General features: G+C 38.5%; 1 long non-coding RNA gene across 1 annotated transcript in view; it reads left to right on the top strand.

Annotated features, from left to right (window-relative positions):
- Window positions 1-303: 303 nt before the first annotated feature.
- Window positions 304-15,621, top strand: part of LOC122800952 — a 917,013-nt gene continuing 901,695 nt past the window's right edge. Inside the window, exon 1 of the long non-coding RNA XR_006364660.1 lies at window positions 304-446. This is a non-coding gene — a long non-coding RNA (uncharacterized LOC122800952). The remainder of the gene's footprint in view (window positions 447-15,621) is intronic.

Raw genomic sequence — 15,621 nt, forward strand, 5'->3', positions numbered from 1 at the left:
GAAACTCCGCCCCATGCAGATTTTGGTTGCATTCACTGCCTCATATAGTGACGTCTGGTTACTAAGGAAACGTAAAAACGCTTTAATACGTCATTTTATTCGCTGGCGTGCCCGTTCACGCAGTCCTCTGTCTTTGGAAGGCAGGTGCGCGTCCTCGCCAATACGTTCCCGTTTTCCATACAACATTCCCGCCCTTTCGTGCACGCGCTTGCGGTTGGCTGGCGTGTAGGCTGCTGCTATTGCCGCTAGAGGGCAACCTGATTCCGGTTTGCAGCTGCGCCATTCGATTGTGGAAAATGCCACCAGATGGCGGCTTAGGATTGCTGCTCTGTTAAAGGTGCGGTTCCGTTGTATCCAATTTCCAAATAAAATTCAACAAAAATCAGAAAGTAAACTCATTTTTTTACACCGGACAGCAGCAAACTGTACCGAAATATATAGAGACGGTGAGTTAATAGAGATTTAATGATTTTTTGGGCGGCGGGAATGAGGCCGGAGAGCCAATCAAAGATGGAGGATGGCAGCAAAAACAGAGTACGGGTGGGGGAAGGGAGGCGGGGAACGTGTTGGTTCGTTTATTTCTGAGCTTGCGTTCATTCCTAAACGTTTCCACTGTTGTTGCTCTTGGCATTAAAGTTCATACTAATTTCTATACAGTAACAACTGGCACTGTGATGATCTGTCACATATTTGATCAGGATTTTAAATGAGGTGGGGGTCAGAGGGTACATAATTCACCATAAACAAATCTGGGAAGCAAGTCGAAAGCTTTTGTGGTGTAATATCACGTTATCATCGATATGTCAATATTGTAGTCCGCTTTGGAACCTATGATTTGTATTTTGTTTCTTACTCATTGAGTGGCAGTTATGTGGCACGTTTTTTGTGACTTGTTTGTGTACTGGAAGATAAAAACGGGTTTAGAATTGTTTTGGAACCATGTTACCGTTCATTGGTGCTTGCTTTTGCACGCATGATTTTATAAAGTGGAGTCATATGACGGCATGTCAATGATGACTTTTGTGGCTTTATTATTGTATTCCTGTAGTATTTAGAGGTGATCTTGGGTGCTGTTACTTGCTAACAGGACTCTCACGTTTTTCCAATTTAATGTTTATTTAACAATCAACTTTTACTGCATTGTTATGAGTCCCCTTATGTATTTTATTAAAGTTAAAAATAAACTTGTAATCAGTTTTGCTAGGTTGATATTAATATGTAGTTTTAAACTTCATCAGTGTACACCTTGTCAGCACAATGAATGTCATGAGGTTTAAATAGCCAGTTTAAACAAATTAAGAACAACACGTTGCATTAGCCGTTAGAAGTTTTAGAACACTTTGAAGTTGTTTGTGCTTGTAATCGTTGTATTGCTTATGTTTGGGTGTTGATTTATATATTTTGCAGAGTAGTCAGACATTTATTGTATTGACTTTAGGTATATGTTATTGTGCTAAAATGTGTAGCAGTAAGAACACGACACTTTGTTTAAATGAAGCATTTTGGATGGAATGGGTAGTTGATATGGAAGAACCTCCAGCTGAGAAAGATGCATCCTTTGCCCACCACATGTTTGCCCAATCACTTACTTGTGTGACGCTCCTGCATTTCCTTTCTTATTAATGTTTTTGCCGACATGCATGTCCAAGTTGCTTGATTTGGCAAGTTTTGTAATTGCCAGAAGGGTGGTCTATCTGTAATCTCAAGTCTTTGGTAGACAGTCCAGTATTATGAATCTCTGATGCATTTATTGCAGTGTACCATTCCTGTAACTGGGCTATGTTGGTATATTATATTTTTGATCAAATTTATAGGTATATAACGACTTTCCAACTGATCTTCAAAATAGTTGCTCGCCTTAACCTTGTGTTGTCTTTGCACTTTTTGAAGGAAGTTAATTGCAATCTTATTTTGATTGTAAGGGAACGGTTATTCTGTGAACTAGGTGCTGTATAATATGCACTTTATTGATTTTTCATTGATAGGAAGTGTTGTGGTCTCTGAATCCTGTTTCCTCCTTTAGAGGTCTGCATTAGATAAGTAGAACAGGTTCAGGCATATTTTTTTTATAAGTTGGACAAATAATTTATGAATTTTGTATATTCTAAAGTATGTCTACTATGTTTCTGAAACTTTTCTGAGCAGTTTAAAAATTTTAATTATATTGGCTTTCCTTATGAGGGGATCACTTTTTCAAATACTTTAGACAACTCCAAGTTATTTAATTCATTTTAGAGTAACACATCTGAGGTTTAAAGTGGTAGATTGATCGCCATGGAGTGGCTAAAATCATTGCCCATTAGATTGTATTACAGGTAATGTTTTGCAATTTTGATAGTATTCTAGTCAACATTTAAGTTGATGTGTAGTATTATACCTAGATAGTTGCTGATGGTAATCGCAAGTGCAATAAGTGCATGTGTTTTATGAAACTAATTTCAGGTATTGTTGAAGTAATTAATGTTTCTCAATTTGTAGCCGTTTGTATATTTGATAATCCAGGTCATATTTCCCACTTTGAAGATGGCAATAGTCTAAAGAGACGTGGCTGCAATACAGATCTCTGTGGGACTGTTGCAAAAGAGAGTAAAATCCCATGAGTGGAGGAGCTCCCTGGTCAGCCTCAGTAAGAAGCTGAGATCCCCCAAAGCTAGCTACGAAAACAAAATCACCACTGATTCGAAGGGCAGCCACAAAGCATTCAGTAGCTATGTCAAGAATCTCAATGGCAACACCCAGCTCTGCTCTGAGTTACAGCACAACGGCACAAAAAATACAGAACCAGTTGATATTGCCAACATCCTGGCAGATAGGTTCAGTGATAACTTTACCCCCCCTCTCATCCTTTAAAGGGCCCATATCTATACAGGAAGAATGCATAGTCCCTGTAATCGCATCTATGCATGTAAAAGCTGCACTCTCTAAAACCAAAAACACAGCATCCATGGGACCGGACAACATCCCAGGCTGTGTTTTACGCAGACTTCAGAATGAACTGGCTCCCCACCTAAGCACGGTCTTCAATCAGTTTCATGTCAGGCTTTTTGCCCACTGAATGGCGCACAGCAACAGTTATCCCACTCCACAAAGGGGGGGGGGCCACCACTGATCCTGGGAACTATCGCCCTAGTAGCCTGATGAGCCTGGTCTGCAAGGCCATGGAACGTATCGTCATGGAACTCCTAAACAAAGACATTGGTAACCTCCAAACTCTGGACCCCACCCAGTTCGGGTCTGTGAGAGGCAGATCATGCCTTCTGAACCTGATCGACTTCTTTGAGGCAGTCACCAAAGCTGTAGAAGAGGGTAAGGTGGTTCACACAGCCTATCTTGACCTTGTCATGGCTTTCGACGCCATCCCCCATCACTAAACTAAGTATAAATCCCTACGTCAAAAGATAAGTTGCCAGCTGGTTCACTGACAGAACCCACACTGTAAAAGTTGCAGACTCCAAATCTGACTGCAAACCAGTGACAAGTGGAGTACCACAGGGTTCAGTCCTGGGACCTCTCCTGTTTGGTATCTACTTCTCTGAAGTACAGGCTAACACAGAAGACCTCTGGTTAACTAAGTTTGCAGATGACTGCAAACAAGGAGCCATAGTAGAGTCCCCAAATGATGTGGACATCCTACAGAAGGGCCTCGCTGAGACAGATGTGTGGTGTCAGAGGCATGGCCTCAAGCTCAATGCCAAAAAGTGCATTGTCACCCCCTTTGGTAAAAACTCTGTACCCATGAACTACCACATAAATGGCGGTCTACTTAACGCCAAATGTGTGATAAGAGACCTTGGGACCCAGGTGGACAGTAGTCTCTCCTTTGATAATCACATCACCACAGTAGTCGGGGAAATCCTTCTATGTGGCACACTTCGTCACAAAAAAAAAAAAAGAGGTAATTGTTCCCCTCTACTCGTCACTCAGACACATTATAGAGTACAACTCCCCTTTTGGAATGTACCTCACAAGACATCTGCAGCAGCTGGAAAGGCCACAGAAATACCTCCGAGGATTACTGGCCTCAAACAGATGCCCTACATTGACAGTTTAAAAAAACTCCAGCTTTACTCTGTAACATATCGCCTACTCCATGGAGATCTCTGCCTAACATATAAAGCTATGTTAAACCCAGAGCTGTTGGGCATGCTACACCTAAAGAAATCCTAATTCCTCCGAGCTCCGCGCTCTAGGGACCTAAACCTTGTCACCACAATAAACAGGACATGCTGGAGGGATAGATTTCTGTCTCTGAGACTTCCTATACTCTGGAACAAGCTACCCATCTATGCCAAGCAAAGTTCTTCATTAGCACTCTTAAAGAAAAATCTTGATGAGTGGATTGGAAATGAGAAATACACCCGGGGATCACTACTGTGGCTCTGTTTGACAGGGGCACAGGAGATTAACTTTCTTGGGTGGCGTAAGCCAGGGAACCTTGTTGGCCCAAGGGCCTAAGTAAGCCTAGCCAATAGCCTAGTACCTACCTATGAACTGGACTGGAGAAGTGACCCCTGTTCAGCTCATTGTGTAGCCATTGTTTTACCAGCTGAGCTGTAACTTGATTTGCTTTTAATACATTTTATTTCCCATGTATTTCATTATGGGGTGTAGTGTCAAGTCCTATAGTAAATAAAGTAGCTATATTCAAAAGGCAGTATTTTCTCTTAAACCCACAATCTTGACTAAAGGCTTAGTCCCCTGCATTCTTTTGGATCACTCATTAGAGCCATTATAGAGTACAACACCCCTTTTGGTATGTACCTCACAAGACATCTACAACAACTGGAAAGGCCGCAGAAATACCTCACAGAGGATTACTGGCCTCAAACAGATGCCCTACGCAGACAGTCTCAAAAAACTCCAGCTTTACTCAATCTCTTATCGCCTACTCAGAGGTGATCTCTGCCTAACATACAAAGCTATGTCAAACCCAGAGCTATTGGACATACTCCCCTTAAAGAAATCCCAATCCCTCCTAGTTACACACTCTAGGGACCTAAACCTAGTCACCACAATAAACCGAACATGCTGGAGGGATAGATTCCTGTCCCAGAGACTTCCCATACTCTGGAATAAACTACCTATCTCTATCAAACAAAGCTCCTCATTAGCACTCTTCAAGAATAATCTTGATGATTGGATGGGAAATAGGAAATTCACCCCGGGGATCACTTTTGTGGCTCTGCTCGACAGTGGCACAGGAAAATAATTTTCTTGGGAGGCAAAAGCCAGGGTACCTTTTTGGCTGGGCTTGTATAGGCCCCAGGGCCAATAGCCTAGTACCTACCTATGAACCTATGTCTGGCTTCAGAATTTAACATGTGTACTGGTCTGGATATTGGGTTTAAAATTTGTCTTGGTGTGCAGAGTCCCATCCACCATGTTTATAGCTATGTAAGTGATTACTTATCTTGTATTTATAGTAACGTAAAGTGTTTTTTTTTTTTGCTAGTACAGTAAGATTTGTACAGGTGTTCTGCAAGAACCTTTGCCTTATCCTGCTGCTTAATGATATGTATGGCCCAGATCCATTGGACCATTTTCACACCTGGCATTCTGGCATTGTATACAAAAGTATAACATTCAAATAACGGGAAAGCATGTGGTTTAGTAAATATGTTTTAGAAGAACAGAAATTGTGTGTATTAATGTTTGTGTAAATGTGTGTAAAAATCTGACATGGCTTCCAATCAAGATGTATCAATTATGTCTGCCACTTCTTTCAAACATTAGCTGTCACTTGACGTTTTTATATCTTTTTTTTTTTTTGCCCAAGATCCATTTTAACTAAAGCTCCTCTTCTGCTACAGTTTCTAGCCATGAAGCTGTTTAACCCTCTTCTCCAGGTACTACCTACTGTACTTGCCAGCCTCACCAAGTCCTTAAATACTTTCCTTCACTTTTGCACACAACATAATTGCTTGGGTGAGTTTGCACATCTGGCTGCTATAAGTGCTCTGTTGGACCTTGGAGGATTTTGAATCTCAAAGTGCCTTTGCATGCGTATTTTTTTATTTTGTAGAATATTACACAGTGTTCATGCTGTTTTTTTAACTACTGTTTATAAAATGTCAACTTCACTTTCATAGGTCAGTTGCATTACTTCTGGTCTTACCTTTAGTAGTTTTTCCTGGTCTGTGATTCAACTGGTTCTTGTTTGCTCAGTCCATTGCTCCAAATACCAAACATAAAAATAAATATAAAACTATTTTAGTTTTTTTAAAGACTGTTGTGCTACTAAATTGTATGGGAAAATAAGTAAGACTTTTCCAATAACCACATCTAAACCTTCAAAATAGGGTTGCATTAAGAGATTGGAGCTGAGAGTCGCAGGGGAAAAGATGAAGAATAATCACTTAAGTCCAACAGATACGTAGAGGATTTTGGAGCAACTGGGAAAGAAATGCAGAAGAAAGTAATTGTTTTGGGTGGTTATATTGAAAGCATGTACATGTCAACTACTTTAGTGAAGAAGAGTTTTTTAGGAAGGCTCTGAATTTGGGGAACCCAATGCCTTGTTAATATTCTTGGTTACATGTGGATCATTCTGGATCAAGAAAGCAGAAGCTGTGATCCTTTTGGACGAGTTACTTAGGAATGAAGGAGGGCGTGTGGAAAAAGTTACATTGGTAGGTGTCAGCATAAGTGGTGGGGAAAGAGAAGAGTCCAGTTGAAGTATTTTGAGACAGGGAGATGAGTATTACATTGTGTCTGTCTTGTAGAGGTAGCAAGTGAGTGAGAATAATTTACAGTGATTTGTTTTACTTGGGGAGCAGCAAGATGAAATTGATTCTATTGGTAGTGATTTGAAGAATTGTTTTGTTCTGAAAGCAGAAACAGTAAGGAGACACTTGTGCTCGAGTATTGGAAGCAAAATATTTCAGTAACAGTTTTCACTTTTCGGTTAAAGGGGAAATATTTCTGGTCTAGAATTGAGTTGTATTAATTTTTTGAGTTAGTTCAGTATGGAATTGAAAATGTCCAATTCTCAGAAGATTCTGGTAGTTTGAGACTGATTCCTTAGAATGTGCCCGAAGCACTCCGATTTTCTTGGTGGTCTAGTTATTTGTGTGTGTGTGTGTGTGTGTGTGTGTGTGTATATATATATATATATATATATATATATATATATATATATATATATATATATATATATATGTATATATATATATATATGTATATATATATATATATATGTATGTATTTCTATAAATGTGGTTGTGTATATAATTTTTTTATTTGAAAAAATGGTGTTGGACTTGTAAAAAGTATTGGTCATCTGTATAGAGATTCTTACGTGAATTAAGAGATGATGGAAAGCATGCAGTGTTACTGAAGTAGGGTGATATTTAGGTATGTATGAACCTTCTTATATTTTTGAGTAGAGTGGGAAGGACAAAACAAGTTTGTGAATTCCGAAGAGGAACTGGGATAAGGCAGTATTGATGAAGGGATTATACTTGTCAAACTTTCTGTATCCCTACAGCCTTCATACAAAAACTGTTGTCCATATTGAAATGATGTGTTGGCAAAATCAGTTGGATATCATAAATGTGGTCTTGTAGAAATAATTGGGGACCCTTGACAAATTTATGGGCGTGACAAGGGTCATTGCTGGATAATTTTTTCAAGTAGTTGTACAGTTTTTCTCCATGCAATGGCACAAAAAATGTGAGTTTTCAGGAATGGAGCTGCTGTGTTGGGAGGTGAGATGGCTAGAGGTAAGTGGGGGAATAGAGAATGTATCCAAAAAGCCTTCAAGGAATAGGACTCTTGTCGTTACTTGGGTAAAGTAGAGCACTTTGTTGTTGGGCCCACTTAGTTAACAAATGTCTGGAACAGTTCAGGTTTGGTTAGCTGGATGGATTGCTCTTGCCTGTAAAGATCTGTTCTGTAACTATGGAACTGTTGCAAGGGTGTGAAATGTGGCCTGACAATTCTGTTCTAGTATTCACTCACTCATTTGTACATTAATGTAAGTTTACATTTGCCGTATGCATGGTAAAAGTGTGAGAAGAGTTCTGAGTTTACGAATAAGCCAGAGGATTTGTTTTGTTTGGTTTCAGAGGTTTGGCTGTAATGTGCATATGGGTGTCTTAGCTCTTACAGGGGTGTCTGTTCTATTTTTAAACACCTTTTATTAAATTATTTAAGATGTGAGTGCACACATATTTAGAACAAATGTGTTGTCTTATTTTTTTCTTTTCCATATTTGATCTTTTTTTTTTCTAATACTCAGTATTTCAATTACAGTTGTAGATATTGATTTCCTTTTTCTAAAAGTTGGCAGTCAGTAGCATTAAACTTGGGCTTCAGTATGCATAGGCAATACAGATCCAGTGTCCCAGCTCAAAATATTAATTTTCTTAATTACAACCATTTGCTTTTCCAATTTTTAAAAATCTGCCAGTTAACTACACCCAGAGACATTCTTTGACTTGCCTTTTTTCTAGTATACCACTAGCATTTGCTGTCTCCCGGAAGACAATTTATCTGAAGTCTGCCTAGGGTATAAAATTACCTATACAAACATTTCCAGGCAAAATTCCTAAACTTTCTGGACTTCGTCGCACACACGAGCCATTCAGATGCCCCTCCATTGTTCCTTTCTAAATTGACTTTGCATTCTCCTTTTAGAGCTTTTCTAACCACTTTTGATTGGTTTGTATAGTTGTGCAATATTTTATATGCTCTACTAATTATCTCATTTTTTATCATCCATTTCTGTCAGATTATGTCCTCACATTTCAAACGTTCATATCTCTGGAACCACAGTTGTAAATAATGAAGTGTAAATGGCAAACTCTTCAGCTCCGGCTATTTTCACAGTGGTGGTAGTCTTTGGGTTCTATGTCTTTAACTGGATTTTATAAGTCACAGTATATACAATAACTAGAAAAATAGGAAACGGCTCCAATACTGAATAGACTCACCGTCACAGGATCAAGGAAAATAGTGTAGCAACAAACGGTAGTCTAACCACGATCCCAAAAATGAAAGTTCAAGTAAACCACTTCCAAAGTCTCCGTGATAAAAAGTAAAAAAAAGATCTCTGACGTGGATCTGGATGATACACAAGTTAATATCTTAAATAAAGGCCTCAACTTCATTCCAGCTTGTCTTGGCGTTTTGAGTGAAACGCTTATTGACTTGAGACTTTTTTGTCGCAGGCTATCTTTAAAATTGCTGTTCAAAGATCAACAACAAGTTAACACCCTAGATAATAAGTCACTTCAGTTTAAATCTAAGAGCAATTTTATACCTAATATGCCTGGTCATATAGAGTGTTTCTTGAAGCTTTGTGAAACAGATTTTTATAACCTTTTCTCCACCAAAGCAAACAAGTCAGTATATTATAATTTAACTTTATCTGAAAATAAGTCGCTCAATGATTTAAAACATAGGAATGATATAATTGTAAAACCTGCCGATAAGGGCGGTGGGGTAGTAGTGATGAACACCTTTGACTATACAGCAACCATGCGTTCTATGCTTTCTGACCAAGATACATATAAAGAAATACACATTTAAAGAGGTTTATCAAATTATCCACAACATTCATGGTACCCTATATGATCTGGTCATGTGCAGGCAGATTAGTAAAGAGATTTATGAGTTTTTTCTTGTTGAAAATCCAGTTTTACCCATCATTAAGGGCTTGCCCAAGATCCATAAGGATATAGCCCCCATACCAATGAGACCCATTGTATCGGGGGAGGATTGGGCTACCTATAATATCTCTACCTTCATTGAATATTTGTTAAAACCTATTGTTGAATCATTTCCATCTAGATTGAGAGATACGTATCCGCTGTTAAACTATTTAGATAATGTAAAATTAAATATTGATTAACATGAATACCTTCTTATCACCTTAGACGTTATAAACCTGTTTACCTGCATACCCAATGATGCAGGCTTACAATCTATTCATGAGATACTTAATAATGAATCACCATATAGTAGCGACAGAAATATTCTTATTTGTCAACTGCTAGATTTGGTGTTTAACAACAATGTATTTGTATTTGGTGAAAAATGTTATTTGCAGAAATGGGGTGTTGCCATGGGCACACCCTGCGCCAATTCACACGCCAATCTAGTAGTTTTGGACTGGGAGATAAACCATGTATTCACACATCCCATGTTCAGCAGGGTCAAAATGTACAAACGCTTTGTAGATAACATTTTAGTCATTTGGGAAGGTACACAAATAGAATTAAATTTATTTTGGTCAGACATAGAATCCACCACTTCATTCCTCACCTTTACACAAGAAAGTTCCACAGTATCTGTTCCATTCTTAGACATGCTACTCACAGTTAGTGATACTGGACGAGTTACATCTTGCCTATACAGGAAATCAGTTTGGAAAAACACGATACTCAAGTATGACAGTATGCATCCTAGATATGTATTCTCTGGCATTGTCAAAAGTCAGTTTATAAGAATAAAGAGACTCTGTAAAGAACAACAGTTGTTGCAAACAGAGGCTGACTTGATGGAATCTTTGTTCAAAGACAGAGGATACAATTTGAACATGGTGAAGGACATTAGATCCATGATATTAACCCCTGAGATACCTGCCACTCCCAACATTAACCACAACTATAAATGCAGAACATGCTTTAATACACATGTCTCGGGTGAATTATTTAGGTATGTCATTAAATACACCAGTGATGTCAAGAGCATTCAAGGGGTGGTTTCACATAACTGGAATGTCCTAACCATGGATAGTGCAACTAGAGAACTAGTAGGACAAAGACCTAGATTTCTATATAGGAATTGCAGTAATTTAAAAAGGATTCTATGCAAAGATCCATCACCTGACGCAACCTTCACTGTTACTAATAGGACAAATCTAGGAACTTATCCATGTAATAACTGCAATAGATGCAGTTATATTACTTCCATCCAGGAGTATATTCATCCACATATGAATTTTAGGTTTTTTCCTAGATTTATTGCCACCTGTGATACGAAGAACGTGATATATCTTGCTCACTGTTTAGGCTGTGAAGCCTTCTATGTAGGCCTTACAAAAAGAAAACTTAGTGACAGGATTTACAATCACCTGTACGACATCAGGAAGGGCAATGAGAACAATGCCCTGGCCAAACATATGATAGAGCATCCTACACATCCTTTTCAGTTCCGAGTATTAGAAATAGTAGCATTAAATCCAAGAGGTGGTGATGAAGTGAATAGGTTGGCCAAGGCTGAACTAAATTGGATATTAAAACTAGGGGCACATTTACATCCAGGCTTGAATAATTTCATTTCTATTAAGCCCATACTTTAATATATTCAATTTATATACACAGGTTAGAATATCTTCACTTGCTGTGTATACAGGGAAATACCTTAGAATGCTATGTTAATTCATTAGCATAATGCATTATTTGAATACATCTTCATTAAGCAACTGTAGTATATTACATGCAGGTTTTTTGAAATTAATAGCTTATATAGAATGGTTAATATTTATTACAACTCAGATTCATACATTATATGAAGAATTACTATCTCATTGATAGTCTGAAAACTTTATAATTTCACAGTTTTAAGGTCCTTCATAATAATAAGCAGGACCTATACACTATTTTTATGTATCCAGGGATTTATGTATTGGGATTCTTTTATACATACACACCAGAGATTTGCCAGTAGGAATGTGCACATGTAGATATCAGCTATCATCTAGAGCTATGATTTTTATATATATGGCCTACATTGATGATGTCATATTTGGCCTCGGTATACTCTGTTACTTAACACATCTATTTTAAGATTTTGTGTCAACTGATGCTGTTAGATAAAGTCTGTAATTTCTTGTTTATCTATTCATATAATTAATATTGCTCATGGTTTTAAATGAGTCATAGAGGCTTATATGATTGTAGCTTCATGTATTTTTTTATATACCACATTTTAATGAGTCATAGAATTTTAATGATAAAAATTTTTTTATAGCATTGATATATATGGGCATTTGTTAAAGCATGCTTGCAGAGCTTAATAATGTTATATGCACTTATAATAGTCGATATGATTTAACAATTAACCGGTTAAGTAACCAACTTATATGTTATGCACTTAATGACACACTATAATTGTTTTGGTATATCATACATATTTACATCCCATACCTTAGATCTCTATTTGGGCATGAGATCAAAATTAACAACCATGAAATTGTTAAAACAGTATATACACACCTGTTATTCCATCCAGGCGAATATATACTGTTCCTAGAGATAAAGTAAAAGAAAGATGCGTTTGATAATTATGCCTTGTAGCATACCTACACATCCCTCTATAGTACAAGGTCGCACTAATAACTGCCAGCTATAAGCTGTTTATAATGTACTTCATGCACTACATTACTATTATAATTTATCGCAGGATTTAGTTCCGTTATTGGCCAATAGGTTCAGCTAGTCTACATCGTACTCCATATAAACCAGGGTACAGTACGTTGCATGAGGACAAGGAGAGACATGTCCAATAAGTGTGGTCTATCATACAATAATATTACGATGAAAAGCAGCCTAGTTTTAATTTGTTTCTAATTTGTTTGTGATGTAGTTTAAGCATTTGACATCTACGCTACTCTTTATGACCAGTGTTACACCATCGGCTGACTGTTTGTTTATGCCGCATTCATGTATTTGACAGCTATCACGCAGGATATACTGCACGATGAAAAGGAGAGACATGTCTATTAAATGCAACTCATTGCACAATAAGGTTATGGCAAAAGCTGCTGTAGTTTTAATTTATTTGTAATATATTTTATGTATTTGATACCTACTCTATATTTCATGACAACATTGTATTATCGGCTGCTTGCGTTAGTTTGTTTACGCTACACTCTGCACTTGACAGCCATCATATACGAGATTTAAACATCAATACATCAACTTCTAGAGCAAATCAAATGGCTTATAATGCTATGTATATTTTAAAAAATATTGTTTAAATGTATTTGTCAATTATGATTAAGAAGAATGTTTTACAGTAATGATTGTGCTTATTTATGTTTGTATTTTAAGCGCGTTACTTTATTCAGGACATGATATAGGTACTCCAAATGGGGGTGAGCTTTTACAGCTTGATGAATTGGTTGATTAAATAATTATTTATCAATTAAGGTTACTCTTCCCGCCATTTTTAGTATAAATAAGGGATAGTTTTGTATGTCTTTTATATTTGAAGAAGCGTAGGTTATCCTACGCGAAAGCGCTTATATTTGTTCGTCCATGGAATACATTTTTTTACTTTTTATCACGGAGACTTTGTAAGTGGTTTACTTGAACTTTCATTTTTGGGATCGTGGTTAGACTACCGTTTGTTGCTACACTATATACAATAACTGTTAAGTTCATTATATTTTTATAAACAGCCAGCAATGTCTCAACAACCACTCCAGTTACACACATGCTGTTATCAGATTTTTGTTCATCTAGCTGAAGGCTTTCATATGATGCTAAGCAAATCTGTTTATGGTACTCTGTTGCTAACATATTTAGAAAAAAGTGCAATTTTTGACAATATAAATATTGTACGAACATTGGGGTTTTACGCTCTTGGCAAAGGCTCTTGCCTCCCCCATAGCCCCTTTTTTAGGCAATGCCATGAGATCAAAACTACCAACATGAAAAATTCATCAAAACGTAAATTAAAAATTATGCTGCTAAATGCTAAGAGTCTAAACATGAACTTGCACTTGTTGCAAGCATTCTTAACCCTGGAAGAAGCTGACATTTGTGCAGTCACAGAAACCTGGTTCAAAGCTGCAGAGAGCACCCTGGCCATACCAGGTTACTCATCCTATAATTCATTCAGATCTCAAGCCGTGGGCAACAAGACAAAAGGAGGTGAACTTGCAATATATATAAAAGACACAACACCTCCAGACTGGTCAAACAGTATGATACACGGGAAATACTCCAGGTGCAGTTAATTGACAAGACCCCTATTCAGATCATAGCTAGCTACAGGCCTCCAACTCTGACTCAAGATGCCCACTCCACCTATCTGGACCTCTTCGTATCTATCAAGATTCAGCCCTTTACCCTGATCCTCGGCGACTTTAACTATCCAACCATAGATTGGAAGAAATATTCTTGCCAAAACACACATGCTCAGAGATCCCTTGATTTAGTCAATGCAAATGCCCTGGACCAGTTGGTTGATACCCCCAGAGGCGGTGATAATGTTTTGGGCTTGGTATTAGCCATCATGAGTAACCACTGCAGCATCCATACAGTGTCATCATCCCTGGTAAGATCTGATCACAAAGCAGTCGCTTTCAAACTCCCTATCTCCCTCAAAACCCTTTAGCTAGGGGTCAAACAACAAAACTTCTCCAAAGCTGATTACAGCCTCCTGAGAGAAGGTATAAACAGCCCTCTTCCCCCTCCACAGAAACTGCTGCATGTGTCCAAGCTTACACCAAAGTACTGTGAGCATTTATATAGCTGCATGGAACCAGGAATACCAGAGAAGATGAAATCCTCCTCCTCCTTCAAGGAAGAGTAAACCTGTCTGGTGGGCATCTACAATAAATAAACTCCTATAATAAAAGGAAAAATATATTGCTGTTCAGGACCAAGAAGGAACAGGTGTCTAATTGAAAACAGTCTCCCCTTAGCCTGAACAAGCAAATAAGAGCAGTAGTGAAATCCTCCAAAGCAAACTTCGAGTCCAAACTGGCCAGATCTACTAAAGACAGTCATAAGGTTTTCTTTACATATGTCTGCAATCTCAAGGGAAGCACCCAGGTCTGCTCAGAACTGGTGGTCAAGGTTGCCACATACACAAACCCTGTAGATATAGCCAACCTGTTGGCAGACAGGTTCAGTGAAAACTTCACTCCTCTGCCCTCCCCCATCTCTAGGGAGCAAGTCATCTGTGCCCTCTCAAAGGCTAAAAATACAGCCTCCATGGCACCCGATAACATTCCAGGCTGCATCCTACAGGAACTTGCAGCACCATTAGACACCCTATTCAACCAAAGCCCAAGTACTGGCTTCATCCCAGCCAAGTGGAGGACCGCTACAGTCATCCCTTTGCACAAAGGTGGCGAGTCCACCAATCCAGGAAATTATAGACCCATCAGCATAACTATTCTGATCTGCAAGGCCATGGAGTGGATTACTTTGGACCTCATTAACAAGGACGTTGGCAACGTCCAGACACTTGATCACACACAGTCTGGTTTTGTCAAGGGGAGGTCATGCCTGTTAAATTTGGTCAACTTGCTTGAGACAGTCACCGAGGCCATAGTTGAGGGAAAGACTGTGCACACCGCCTATCTTCACCTGGCGAAGGCCCTCGATACTATTCGCCACACAGGTATAATAGATAAACTCTCTCAACTAGGCATGCTACCTGATGGTAGCAAACTTGCTCACTGATGGAACCCACCTAGTCAATATAGGGGAAGCCAACTCAAGTAGTAGACTCGTAACAAGTGGTGTACCCCAAGGATCAGTCTTGGGGCCTCTGCTGTTTCGGGTATACTTCTAAGAGGTGCAGGCCAAATCTTCGTGGTCTATGGCTGACCAAGTTTGCAGATATATGCAAGCAGGGTGCTGTCATTAATTCCCTTAG

This window comes from Protopterus annectens, chromosome 4.part1 (assembly GCF_019279795.1).
Source record: "Protopterus annectens isolate FY-2018-M chromosome 4.part1, PAN1.0, whole genome shotgun sequence".
NCBI classification, from domain to species: Eukaryota; Metazoa; Chordata; order Ceratodontiformes; family Protopteridae; genus Protopterus; species Protopterus annectens.